The sequence below is a fragment of the Elaeis guineensis genome, chromosome 10 (assembly GCF_000442705.2).
Source record: "Elaeis guineensis isolate ETL-2024a chromosome 10, EG11, whole genome shotgun sequence".
In the NCBI taxonomy this organism is placed as follows: Eukaryota; Viridiplantae; Streptophyta; class Magnoliopsida; order Arecales; family Arecaceae; genus Elaeis; species Elaeis guineensis.
The window spans coordinates 8,412,907-8,426,328 of NC_026002.2; positions in this window are offsets into that span (position 1 = coordinate 8,412,907).

The following is a 13,422-nucleotide window of genomic DNA, read 5'->3' on the forward strand; positions in this document are numbered from 1 at the left end:
AATAGAATATGTAGAAAAATGATGGAGAAGTGGAAATAGATGGCATGTAATTTCATAACATGCTTAAAGTCTTGAGCCATTTTTATAGATGAAGTGTAATCCATGACCAATTGGAGTTGGCTCTAGAATTTCTAATTTTCCTTATCTAGATTAGCCAAAAAATATGAGTCCAGCTGAAATTGGTGCCTGCTATGTCATGTGTCAGCTGATATCAAAATCCACTTCGGATCATATTTATTGGTACACCCTAAGCTTCATGTTGTTTAATTAATAGCATCTGGCTAGAGTAACAGATCCAATAAATGCAATCTCTATAGTGTATAATTTCCTTAAGGTATAGAAGCAGGGAACCTTTTTTAAGTCCTCAATGATCAAGGAAACATAAGGACGCCGTGAGGCCCAAAAGGTTCCTCCATGGCCATGCATAGTTTTAGAACGTTACAGTAATCTGGAAAAGAGAAACTATTTGAATAAAGAGAGTGAAAGGAAATGTCAACGCGTGATCAGGAAAAGATGTTCAGAGCGGACACACGTAGCCAAATGATTCCTCACGTCCTTTTCCTCCCTTTGCTTTCTTAGATTCCGTGCGTTGTATTGGGATTGCCAGAGATCTCAATGAAACTTTTGGGCCCGTTATTATGGTTTTAAATTTTAGTACCACAGTTGTTGCACTAGTAAAATACTATCATACATTGAGCATATTTTTATTAGTGATTAATTTGAAAATCATTTTACTATTAGTATTTTTGAAATGTCGACCCATGTCGACGTGGCATCATTTTTGAAGTTCTAGTACTCCTGGGTATTTCTTTGCGCAAAATTCCATGCACCAGACTTACGGCCAAATGCAATACCAGTGAGCATAAGAATTAAACGCGTTAGCAAGCAGAATGCATTTGGCATTCAAATGCAGCCGCTAACGTTTTGTTAACTTGAGGAATTTGGGTGTGATGGTGTGCTCTTGGATGTGCTTGTAGTCTTGCACCATAGTACAAGCTATTGCAGGAGTTTTTTCTTCTTTTTTTTTTTACGGTGATAGACAAGTTGTTTGACTAATTGCACATATAATAAGTTTAACCAAAAAAATTGTACTCCAGGATAATGATATCATAATATAGTCAAGGTCATTTAGGAAGAGGACATCCAGTACACCTAGATATTTCAACAATCTCAATATTGCTCATAGGCTTTTTGACAAGAAAGTGCACAAGTCCAAGGCATGCCACAAAATGTGGTGAAGATGTGACATGGAAATTTGAGGCCATATATGTCCTCTGAAAGGATGTTAGCTTAGAATTTTAGATTTTTTTTTTTTTTCCTATAAAGACTTTTACGTACATTACCTAAAACCTGAAAACGATCGAAGATCCAATTTATGATCGCTTGGACTACTTTGTTAGAAATTTACTATGATTTTATCAGCTCTTATTATCTAAGAACCAGTTCTCTCTCTCCATTAACAAATGAATATGGCCAAAGATCCGCATGGAACATATGCATTCACCAAGCATCAATTAAAAGCGTAAATTTAGTTACAGAAAACAAATTAATTACACGTCCACAAATACATCTGATGGGGAAATTAAGAGATAGACCAAGAGCAAGATGATATTTCATTGCAAATTATACAATTAATGAATTATGAACTGTACTTAAGAAAATGGACAACTTTTAAATATATGAACGTCATTGTAGGATTTTTTTTTTCATTTTAGAGTAATATGTATCCCATTGAAGTTTTCTGGAGAGCCATTCATCTTCCTTAATTATTCTGTTGGAAGATTTGTGAAGTTACACATTATTGACCTTAAGATACATTTAGTATAAATTATTTTATTTGCAATATAAAGACATCAAAGAAAAGCAAAAAAAAAAAAATCAATTAAATAAATAGCGTGCAAGTTTGCATATTCTTTTCTTGTCTTAATGAACCACTGTCAGCAGGATATGTAACTTTTAGCCGGCCAACCTTTTCATGTATTAACACTGTAAAGAATTTCTTTAATGGTGCATCTGAATAATTGCATCTTTTTGAAGGAGGTGGGGCTCAACTCAGGCTATGTAGTGACCGCAGCACATGGATTGGAAAAACTGTTGGTGTACATCTAACCCTTTCATAAAGGAAAATAAAGCTTAATTCCGAATATTCACACGCACACACACCCACACAGAGAGGTGGGTGGGGGGATATCCTTAACCAGCTTTTATAAAGTTGGTGGGGAGGTATATATAATGCATGTGATGAGTTGCAGGAGTTAGGAGTACAATACATACCATTTGCCTGCTAAAAAGACTGCTCAGCTTTCCCTTTTCTTTCCCTTCTTTATTCCTTTACCTTTCACAAGCAGACAAAACGTAAAGCTCCCTCTTCTCCCACCTCCCTTCCTTGGCCTTCCAACACTGGAATCTCCACCTTTCCTCCAACACCTCATTGCTACCTATGCTGTTACTTCTCTCGTGCTAACACTCTCATCCCCACAATGAAGACCTCTGAAAAGCCTCCATGTAGCTAGGTAAGTCATGTCATAGGTGATTTCAGATGAATGCATGAACGAAACATGGCCTGTAATTTTTCTTCGAAGTATTAATTCATTGAGATAACCAATATATGAACCTAAATTTTCAGTTGAACATCGACCAAAAATATATGATGAATAAATGATCATGACTGTTTTGGTTACTTCTCTCTTTTGGGTGTAAAGACTTCATAGGAAAGTTCATTCGACAGAAGAAATGTGTACAGTTCTCTGCTTGGATATATTCCTGAGCATCACTTGTTTACAAGCGTACATTTGCAGCACAATTAGATGTTTAAAGAAACCACATTAATAGGTAATGCAGCTCTGTCAAAGTGCAGGAAAACAAGTGTTAACTGATCTCAAGTTTGAATTCAAGAATGGTGGCTCGGAGTTGTGGACATGGAAGTGAGAAATGATAGAGGTGGTCCATGGCTTCGTAGTTCTTTAGTGGACTTGTCTCGGAAGGTGTGCTCGTCTTGAGATCTGCGAAAATTGTTCAGCTCCAAAGGTTGATGAAAAGGACGGCGTGGCTACCATAGCCCCACCTGATCCCTCCCTCATTCCTAAAGTTCATTGTGATTCAATGCCAAAACTACCAATATAAATGCAGAGTAGATACCATGTGTTCCAACCACAGATGCATTTATAAACCATGTTTCGTTAGAAGAGAGTGAAATGACAGTAAACATCTTTTATAATTCGAGAAATAGTTGATCAAAAGGTAATTTTAGAAGATCGATGATGTTATTGCATGAACAGTGTAGATCCAAAATTCACTATTTTTCAACAGTGAAGGCCAACTTGTATGGGGAAAAAAGCAGCAAGCCCACCAATTTAATTGGAAGAAAATACTATTCAATAAAAGCAAAGCTAATCTGGTTGGAATGAAAAAAGTAATTTCTTTAGTCCGCACAACTTAAGTCCTTTTTCTCTCCAATTAGATAAATTTGAAGCTGTTTGAGCCTTCCATTAGATGAAGATCAAGTTTAGGAATCTATGCTTCTAATTGTGGATGGTTTATAAGTAGGGAGAGCCACTAGAAGAGGACTATATATATCATCGAAAGGAACGTTGTAAAAACTACATATAGGACGATTGAGTCTTTTTAGATTGGCTGGCAATGTCAATCCTAAAAAATATAAATAATTTACTCGTAAAACATGAAAACATGCATTTCTCCATATTCAATACTAATTTAGTTGGAGCTAATTAATCTCTTAAACAAGAGAAGCCCTAATTTAGGAGGATCATTGGACTTAAATAGACCACTCTAGCCAATAAGGAGAAGACTAGATAGGCTCTTGGAGGGATCTGCTATATTGAGAAACTATATTGTGCACCAAACTTCTAGATACCCCAATTTGCCCTTGCAACATCTAATTGAGGTATCTTTTTTTTGAAATTCTTGACTTTTTGAGCTTTACGACTTGGTGCTATTCCTTAAGAGTATGGTGCAGTGAGGAAATAGGGCTAAATTTCATCATTCGACCTCAATCTTTTAACTAAAAGAGGAATCCAATCCAAATTATATAAAGACGGATCTCACTGGTATTGATAAAAGCTTGGTAACTCAGTTTTGTTATTCATTAAAGAAAGAAATGGACTTAGATTCTATTTTTGTTAAATTTCTATTTTATAAGGGTTTGTCCATAGAAAGAGGCATTGCCTCCTCTCTAGCATCCCACCTTTGAGTTTAATTCCTTGATTAGAGTCGTTGATTTCAAGTTCTTTTCTATGAAAGATTTTCTTCGGTTTTGTTCATCTAGCCACAAGAACCCATCAAAGATGAGACAAAGGTCGCTAAACCTTCTTCTCCTCGCTCTTTCGATCTCTAGGCTACTATACTGTCATTAGCTTGATTGAAGATGACCAGTTGCCGAATTTAACTACACACAATCTGCTCTGTTTCAACTACTCATCTATTTAACTTTTTTTTGCTGCCAAGCACCATCAATAGGGTGGTTGCTGAAGTCCTCATTAGAGACTAGATCTCTAGCCAAGGTTGTGACTGCCATCGCCGGCCTTTTCCACTAAGGCTTAGGTAAATACCTCTCTTTTTTAGGCCAACACTTGGCCTTGTTTTCTTTTATTTTCCTTTGCTACCACTAGCCATGGTCAATGATACTACTGTCATGATCCTTAACAAAGGCCAAGCTTGGGTGGACGTTCACCACTACTGTTGGTCATCCTGCCCTCGATCTCCTCCATCTATTTTAAAACAAAGCTGCCCTTCTTTGATTCTCTTATTTTTCTTCTCTCTCTTGCTCTCTCTCTATTTCCCTGCTTCTCTTGTTTTCTTCTCTCTCTTCTCTCTGTTCATCACTTCTTTTCTCTCTAGATGCCTTATGGACCATTAGATGGTCCAACATCTATGTGAATTCCTGTTGATCCAGTAAGGGTTTAGGATAGCATTATGTAATCCTAGGAGAGGTCTTGAACCGACCTTGTTATGATCATCTATCACATCTATCTATAATCTTCTACTATTCATCATTGCTTAACTATGATTATTCTAATGATGAGATCTGGTTCTGTAGATGAACAAAATCTGAACAAAAGGATGCTAAGCAAGGAACTCCACCCTGGCAATTCTTAGATCGAGGAGTGGATTTGTAATTGCTATATTTAAGTCTATCATGCATAAAAGTAAGAATATTCCTTAGACACACCAGTATGTACATAAATGTTATGCATTGCACAATTTTGGTTTCCTATGGCTGATTACTATTGATATATAATTGCTAGTATGATTATTTGTGTTTTCTATATTATTATCGATAGGCCCATCACTAGTAAGAATGTGGTATTCTAGATAGCTTCATCATAAATAGGAATGTGGTATTCTGAATAGCCCACCACAAACAGAAATATGGAATTATGGATAACCTCGCCACATACTAGAGCATGGTTATAGTTAGTCCAAAACCTAAAGATAATTGTTAATTGATCCAGATCAAGTTAATAAAAAATGAGTGATAAAACATGTGAAACCACTATTGAATAAAATGATTTTACTTGATGATGTTTGTGATAAATCCTTTTTGAATAAGATGAATATTTGATGACCAATGGTGTAATCTATGTATATATTTGCCGGTTTAGTTGAGCTATATTAGATATTTGATATGAAATTTCATAATTATATTTTTACTTGGATATTATTTATTTACTATTTTAAAATTATATTATTATATTGATATGGATGTGTAGAGATTCTTATTGGACCGTAAAACTTATATCACCTCTTCACTTCTCCTTTAAAAGTTGTAGGATCCTTAATATGGCTATAATTTAGAATTCTGATAAGAGAATGATTAGTTAGAGTATAGCTAATACCAGTCAATTATTCTAATTTTTGTAATTGAACAATTTGTGTCATGTGGCCACCTAGGTTATGGGTTTTAGATGTGATAGTGATCCCATGGAATAGGGGAAACTAATTCTCTTTAATTACTATTTTGCTTTCATTCACTCTTCATAGTAAAAAAGTGAGATAGAAATTTTGTTATTGTGGTAAAATCTAAATTATTATAAAAATCGATGTACTCATTTATTTCATACACTTATCCTTTTAATCAAGTGCAGAAAGAAGACTTGTCCTACATGATAACCTATCCCTTTTGCATTATAAGGGATATATCCTTTCAAAAGTTATTCCCTCTATTTGGCAAGATATTTTTATGAGATCGCTACTTGCGGAGAAACTTCCTCTAAATTTGAATTTTGTCTTCATTCAAACTCCCACATAATATTAGAAAAGTCCATTAAGGTGCTCTTCTCACGAAGAAAGGCCTCCCATGGAGTGTGAGTTGGAAAAAGGGAGACCACCTTCTTATATAGGAGAGGTCTTCACCTCTTCTCATCCCATCAATTGTGGAACTAAAACCAAATTCCAACAAGGGAAACATTGAGGGAAATTCAAAAAATTCAAATCATATAGTTTATAATCTTATTTTGTCTTGTTTTTCTATGATATAATGGTTAGTATCATGCTTTATTGGTGCAAGTATTAACGGATAGATTCCATTATTTTTGTAAGAAATAATTTTTTTTTTGGTGCAGATAATTTTTAGGGAGTGGATCCACCAAAAATAAGGGAGCATTTTTTATGGATGTATATCAACATATTACTACTTGTTATTTTATGGAGTAATTTTCATTATAAAGATAATTGGCTAGCCTTTCTTTATTTTTTTTTTTAAAAAAATCCACCCCTCATCCTAGCTAGAAGAAAGACTTCGACTATTTATATGATATATAATTCTCACCTGACTCAATATCAACCATTTTAGATGCCAAATTGAGATGATTATTCTTTTTGAAATTAAATAACCTTTTGAGATCTATGATATGGTGTTTCTCTAAAAGAGGCTATACCCCTAGCACTCAAATCCAAATTTTATCATTTAGATCTTAAAATGGATCGATCAATTCGAAAAACTTTTTTAGGAAAGATTTTGACTGAAGTTATCTTTATCTAAGAAGAATCAAGCAAAACAATAGAAGGTAAAGTTGATGTAGAGATTGAAGTCTATCTACTATAAAATTTTAGATTTTTCGAATTTATTTTTATCCGTCATATCTATTTTATAAAAATGACTCGTATTAAAATAAGAAAAATCCGATCCAAATTGTATACAAACAGATCTCACCATTATGGAGAATTTGATCCTAGTTATGCAACAATAAATGTTATAAATATAAAAAACACTATGTACTTTGGTTTTATGATGATTAATAAAAGAAAAAAAGAATGTAAATCTTATTTTTATAATTTTTATTTTTTTATTTTTTTTAAAAGATTTGAGTTGAGCAAGTTGAGAAAATTCTTTTTATCATCATATTATCATATATGACTTAGGGAAACTAAGGGTGCTTTGCAAAGAGATGTTAAAATAACGTGTTTAAACTTATGAGAGGGCATTGTTAACATAAAGAACTAGTGCTCTTATGTCTGCAAGCCAGAAGGGAAAAAAAAAAGGCCAACGACAAACCGCGAGTTAAAAAATAAAACATTCATTTCTGGCTTAATGATTAGATTACTAGAAACTAGGCAAGCACCCTTGTTAAATACTTAAACCACCTTACAAGTTTCGAAAAGATTGCTGCAAATGGATAGCAAGGTTTACTCGAAGGAGTGTGGAAGGTTCTAAATGGAGGGAGGGAGTCATGGGGAGATAGCCACTGGCTGGAAATAGAGATAACAATAGTTTGAATCGACCAATACCTATATTCTCTCCATAAGTAAAACTCTCATACCCATATCTGCTCTATATCCATTTTGGAGCGGATCGAGTTGGATAAAATAGATGGTGTGCGTTAGATCGGATAGGGATAGATAAGACTGATTGGATAGGGCTAGATAAAAAATTTATCATGCAAATATCTAAAATAATTATAATCTTCAAAGTGAAGATTTAGATTAATGTTATATCGAATTGGATTCAAGATGAGACATATTATTATCTGTACTCGATGTAAATTTATTTTAAATATTTTATCTAAAACTATATCCTCTTTGGATTTTAATTGGATAGGATAAAATTTGCTTTATTTGATTTGGATCGGATATCAGATGGATTTGCTACAACCCCCAGCTAAAATGAGGGGATGGAGATCCACTTGTTAATTTGAAGGGAAGAAAGGGAAAAAACTCATCCAGAAGCGTCAACCCAGACCAAGCTAATGTGGTGTGAACAACGAGGTGCCATACTCGGTTGAGTGATTCTCTGAAGAGTAGTTCCGAAATTATAATTTTATTTTGGTGAAATAAAACGATTTTACTCTGGTGGCTGGCTGAATCATCCTGAAGAAGGATACTTCTACTCTTTGATTGTCCTAGAAAGAAGGGTTCCGTTAAGTCGGACGAGATTTTACTACAAAAAATATTTTACAAGACCATAGTCCAAGAGTCAGGTGCATATCTTGATGGATTGGACTGAAGGCTGCAAATATTTTACAAGGGTAGTACCGTTAAATTGTGAAGGCTGCAAATGGGTTGGACTGAAGACTGAAAAAAAATTCAAGTCCAATATATATTTGAATTGGATCAGAAAAAAAATAAGTATATCTTGATGGATTATATTGAGTATAGTGTTAACTTGACCAATCTATCAGATTTTTCAGATCAAAGCAGATCAAACATAGACCGTATATGTACATATATATGTGTATACATGCATATATCAATTATTTAATTTATGATAAACATATTGCATAATAAAAAATAATATATAATGTATAAGCATTTATCAAAAATGTATTCTAGCTATATAAATTTTAATTGATAATCATATACAGTTATAATCAACATCACAAGTCAGTTGACTAACTATATTCTGGAAAGAAAATAAATGTTCTATATTTAAAGAGAATTATGACATATTGTACCTATGTATGTATGCAATTTGCATACTGCATTATATTCCTTTCCTGTATAATTATACAACTAATATTAGTTTCTATCATCAATTCCACTAAAAATCCAACTTAATATCCAATAAGATCTAACCTATATCTATATTTGAATAGAATAAAATATGGATATAACTAATATTCGATTTATATCTATACTATTCAGAATAAAAATGGATATGCTTAATATATATTTTTAATTTATATCCATTTAGAATAAATATAGATACTAGTTTTTATATTTATATTTATATTCATTCAAAATATATGGATGCGAATATGCATATACTAACATATGATTCATTTTCAATTTTATATCAAAGAAATCAAGATTTTAAATCCCATGGGATAGGGCTATCTCAATTTTCTCATAGAATGGAATGCGCCGTCATTCTGTCTCATTCCATCTCGATATTTGGGATAAAGGATGTCTCAAGACATCTCGATCGGAACGTTACGATGCTGGCGGGATATCTTGTCCTAATATATGGGATGGCACCCCATCCTGATATCCGATTTGAATTTTCTAAGAAACCATGTCTCTAATTTAAAAGCCACCATTGAACTAGAAACCTAGGCTTTTGTCACCTTCGAGAATGTCGAATGAGTTTGGGGGCAACAAATATTTTCTCCTGACTTCGCTCATATTCATGGTCCGCATCCTTTAAATTTTACTCTTTATTTTTAGAAAAAGAAAAATGTCCTATTGGTTTTGTTGCAAAATATTATAGAATTTTGGATGTAGAAAATACTTTTTTTTTTTTGGCAGTCTTTCCATATTTTAATTTTCAGACAGACATACCTGATAATTACTTTTTGTTTGCTTACTGCCATTTAAGATTGAACGAGACAATACATAAAGTGAAGATGGTTTTTTTCTAGATATTCTTTTCCCTATTTTTATTTTGTTATGTTTAAAAATTGAAAAGATGAGGATTTCGTGTTCCTTAATGATTCTAGTTGTCATTCTAGTAATTCTGCCATATGACCCTCAACTAACTTATTGTTAGCCAAATAACACGGTTATTTGGAGTTTTTAGCTTGTCAACCGTTCCTCAACAATCCTGTTTCTAAATCTGGGATAAAATCAAATTTATAATTTAAAGTTATATTAAGAAATTTGAATTCACCATCAATGGTCGTAGGAAGCAAGAGCATTAGGGGTGAAAGTGGATAGAATATTATCCATTTGGACCTATTCTTTATTCAAATTTATCTAGATATTGATAAAAATTTGAGCATACGACTAATATTCATATTCGTATCCATATCCATTAAAAAAAAAATACGGATAAGACTGGACAACTATCTGATCCATATCTAAATATCTAATTATCTTTATAATCCTATTTAATTTTATATAGTACTCATTAATTTTAAAATATATATATATAACCATAACAATATATTATTAACTTGATTTATTATCTACTTAGTAATAACTTCAATGATTATAAAATTTAATTATTCAACTTATATCTATATTTGTATTTTGATTTATATCTGTATCTATTTAAAATAAATTTTTGTATTTGATAATATCCATATCTATATTCATCAAATAAAATAAATATAAATATAGATATATTGATATCCGATCCATATTCGATCTGATTTTAGCCTTAGAGTAATTAGTAGCTAAAAGCTCTAAAAGAGCAAGTGATAGGAAAAAGAGGAAACTCTAGGAGATCAAGTGATGTGAACAAAAGAAAAAAAATAATATAAATATTTCAGTCGATCGATGAAAAATTAATTCTTATGAAACAACTCCGGGATTCTCATATATATATATATATATATATATATATATATATATATATATATATATATATATATATATATATATATATAAGGTATTTTTTACTAACCATTCAAGATTTGTTTTAATAGAGTGGTTGATATAAGAAAAAGAACAGCTAATAGGTCACCACACCTATGCATGAAAGCATTTTAAAGATATGGTAATATAATAAAGAAACAACAGTATCCTTAATATAATGATCAGCTGTTTCTTAATCCCCTCCCCCAACCATCATCGCCGCAGCCACTGCCACCGCCACCGCTGTCAAAAAAAAAAAAAAAAAAAAAAGGGAAAGACACGCACAATATCCTTCAAAAAATACAGCCCCAATAAGCCGGGTTTGTACGTGAGTAACTGGGTATGAGGGTGAACCATGTGCTAGTATGATACGGCCAGCCATGTAGGGATTTCAGATGGTTGAACAATTCAGATGTAGGGGCAGCAGGGTTGGAAGTGGGCCGGATTCTATCGTGCTCAAATCCAGTCCAAAATAATTTTTTGAGCTTCAGGTCAGATTTAAGCTCGATTTTTTTGAAAAAATATAGATTCGAGTTCGATCCAAGCCCGAGACTGATCTGAACCCAATCGAATCGACCCGCATCCAAATCCGAATTAGGCCAGAATCCAATCGGGCCTGGGCGAGCTTGTTGTAGAGGAAGGGAGGGGATAAGTAGGTGAGCGAGCGGTTGGAGGAAAGAGAGAGGAGGGAGGAATAGAGGAGGGGGAGGTCGGCGGGGGAATGGAGGAGGGGTAGGCCATGCCGCCGAGCGTCCCCTCCGTCAAGAGCTCCCGCGGCTGCATCACGGCCGATTGCTTCGGATCGCCGCCCAATACATGACAGAGCCTGTCTGGGACACCGTCCGATGAGATCTGTCACGGATCGTGAGCAATCTATCGCGGCTCATGGTCGTCTTTCCGAACCCCTTTCGAGAGGATCCGAACAAGGTGATCCGGGCAAGGGGCCTTCGACTCCCCTCCACCGCAGTCATCGTCTCCAATAGCCAAGTCCGCCACCACCTCCACCTTCGGCATCGGCATGTCATCTTTTTCTGCCAACGGCTCCCTCCAGTCGAGAGGGAGACCAACATCGACAATGGCCAATGAGGGAGGTTGGAAGAGTGGCATCACTGCATCAGCGATAACCAACGTAGAAAAATGAAAAATCAGAGGCAGGGATGGCTGATGGGGGAAGAAACAAGATCGATGTCGCTGTCGGCTATGAGGAAAGATGGAGGAGTGAGGACGGCGATGGTCGATGGACAGGGGCTAGGGCTCTTCGAGATCTCGATGAGGATTGAAAAAAGTCGGAACTCGAAAGTCGGAAGAATGATCGAAGTGTGAAATGCCGGATGGAAGCATTTAAGTGAAGAATTGGGCTCGGACCAAAAATCAGACTTATGATCGGGTCCGGGCCGAACTAGGCCCGAGCTGGGCCAAAGGTCAGCCCGAGCCCAGCCCGAAAGTAAAACAGATCTTATTTTTTTGATATGAGTCCAACCTAAATGGTTTTGGACCGAGTCCAAAATCCGATCCGAAGCCAGCCTAGTCCGAACTGGTTCGAGCCCACTTCCAACCCTGGGGGCACCAATTAAATCATTTATGAGTCAAGGTGAGATATGCATGGATCAAAAAAATTTCAAATATGACCCTAACCTTTCTATTAAAGAGATTAGAAATTGAAACCTGCGGCTACATTTAATAAATAAATAATTCAATCTGATCTTATTTAACAAACAGACCTACTTAACTTATTAAGTTGGATAACCTATTAACATATATAACCTATATAACTTATTAACTTATTTAATAAATAAATAACCTGCTTAATCTAATCCAATCATTAAACATACTAAATAAATCAAAAAATTTAAATTTAAATCCAATTCAATTATTAAATATTTTAAATTATCCGATCTATTTACGATTTGAATCTTTTTAGCTCAAATCGAAATTTATTATAGATCGGATATAGATTGGATCAAGGCAAGTTATATTTTGCCGACCCTATTTAGATGGGATTCAGGTTGTATCCTTCGTATGAAAGAATAATTGATCTTCTTTTTTTTTTTTTTTGGTAAACATAACCATCGGATCACATTTTGCACCGCTTCCAGGGCTCTCCAACCTCTCCCTCCCATCCATTAGCACAGATCATAAAGCAAACATTATATTTTGAAAGCTGTGCAAAACACAATCCACCGCTACATACTGCAAAAGATTACCAATCATCCTTCTGAACAAAAGATACAATCCGTACCTATTCAGATGGCCATCTTCCTATCTCCTTACTAGAAGATCTACAGTTGGCAAATACTTCACATATTAATTTCCTCTAAAATATTGATGGGAAGCTTAAAACTGCTGCAAAATATTCTTGATGGCTGCTCTACTTTTTAAGGTTCGTACCGTCAGCTCTATATTGTTTTAGCTTTGCTCATAATAATCATTCTCTGCATGGTGCCTTCTTTCCTCTGTATATTTATGTATAACATGTGCTGCCATATGTATTGTGATGATTACTTTTCCCCCCAAAAAACATATGTAATATGTTTTTATTTACTTCCAAAGTTTTGATATTGACTAACATATGACAAGATATCCATAAACTTATATGGTTTTAAAAATCAATATATATAAAAAGCATTCAAAATAAATTTTCTAATCTCAGCAGGATGAAATTGAGATATA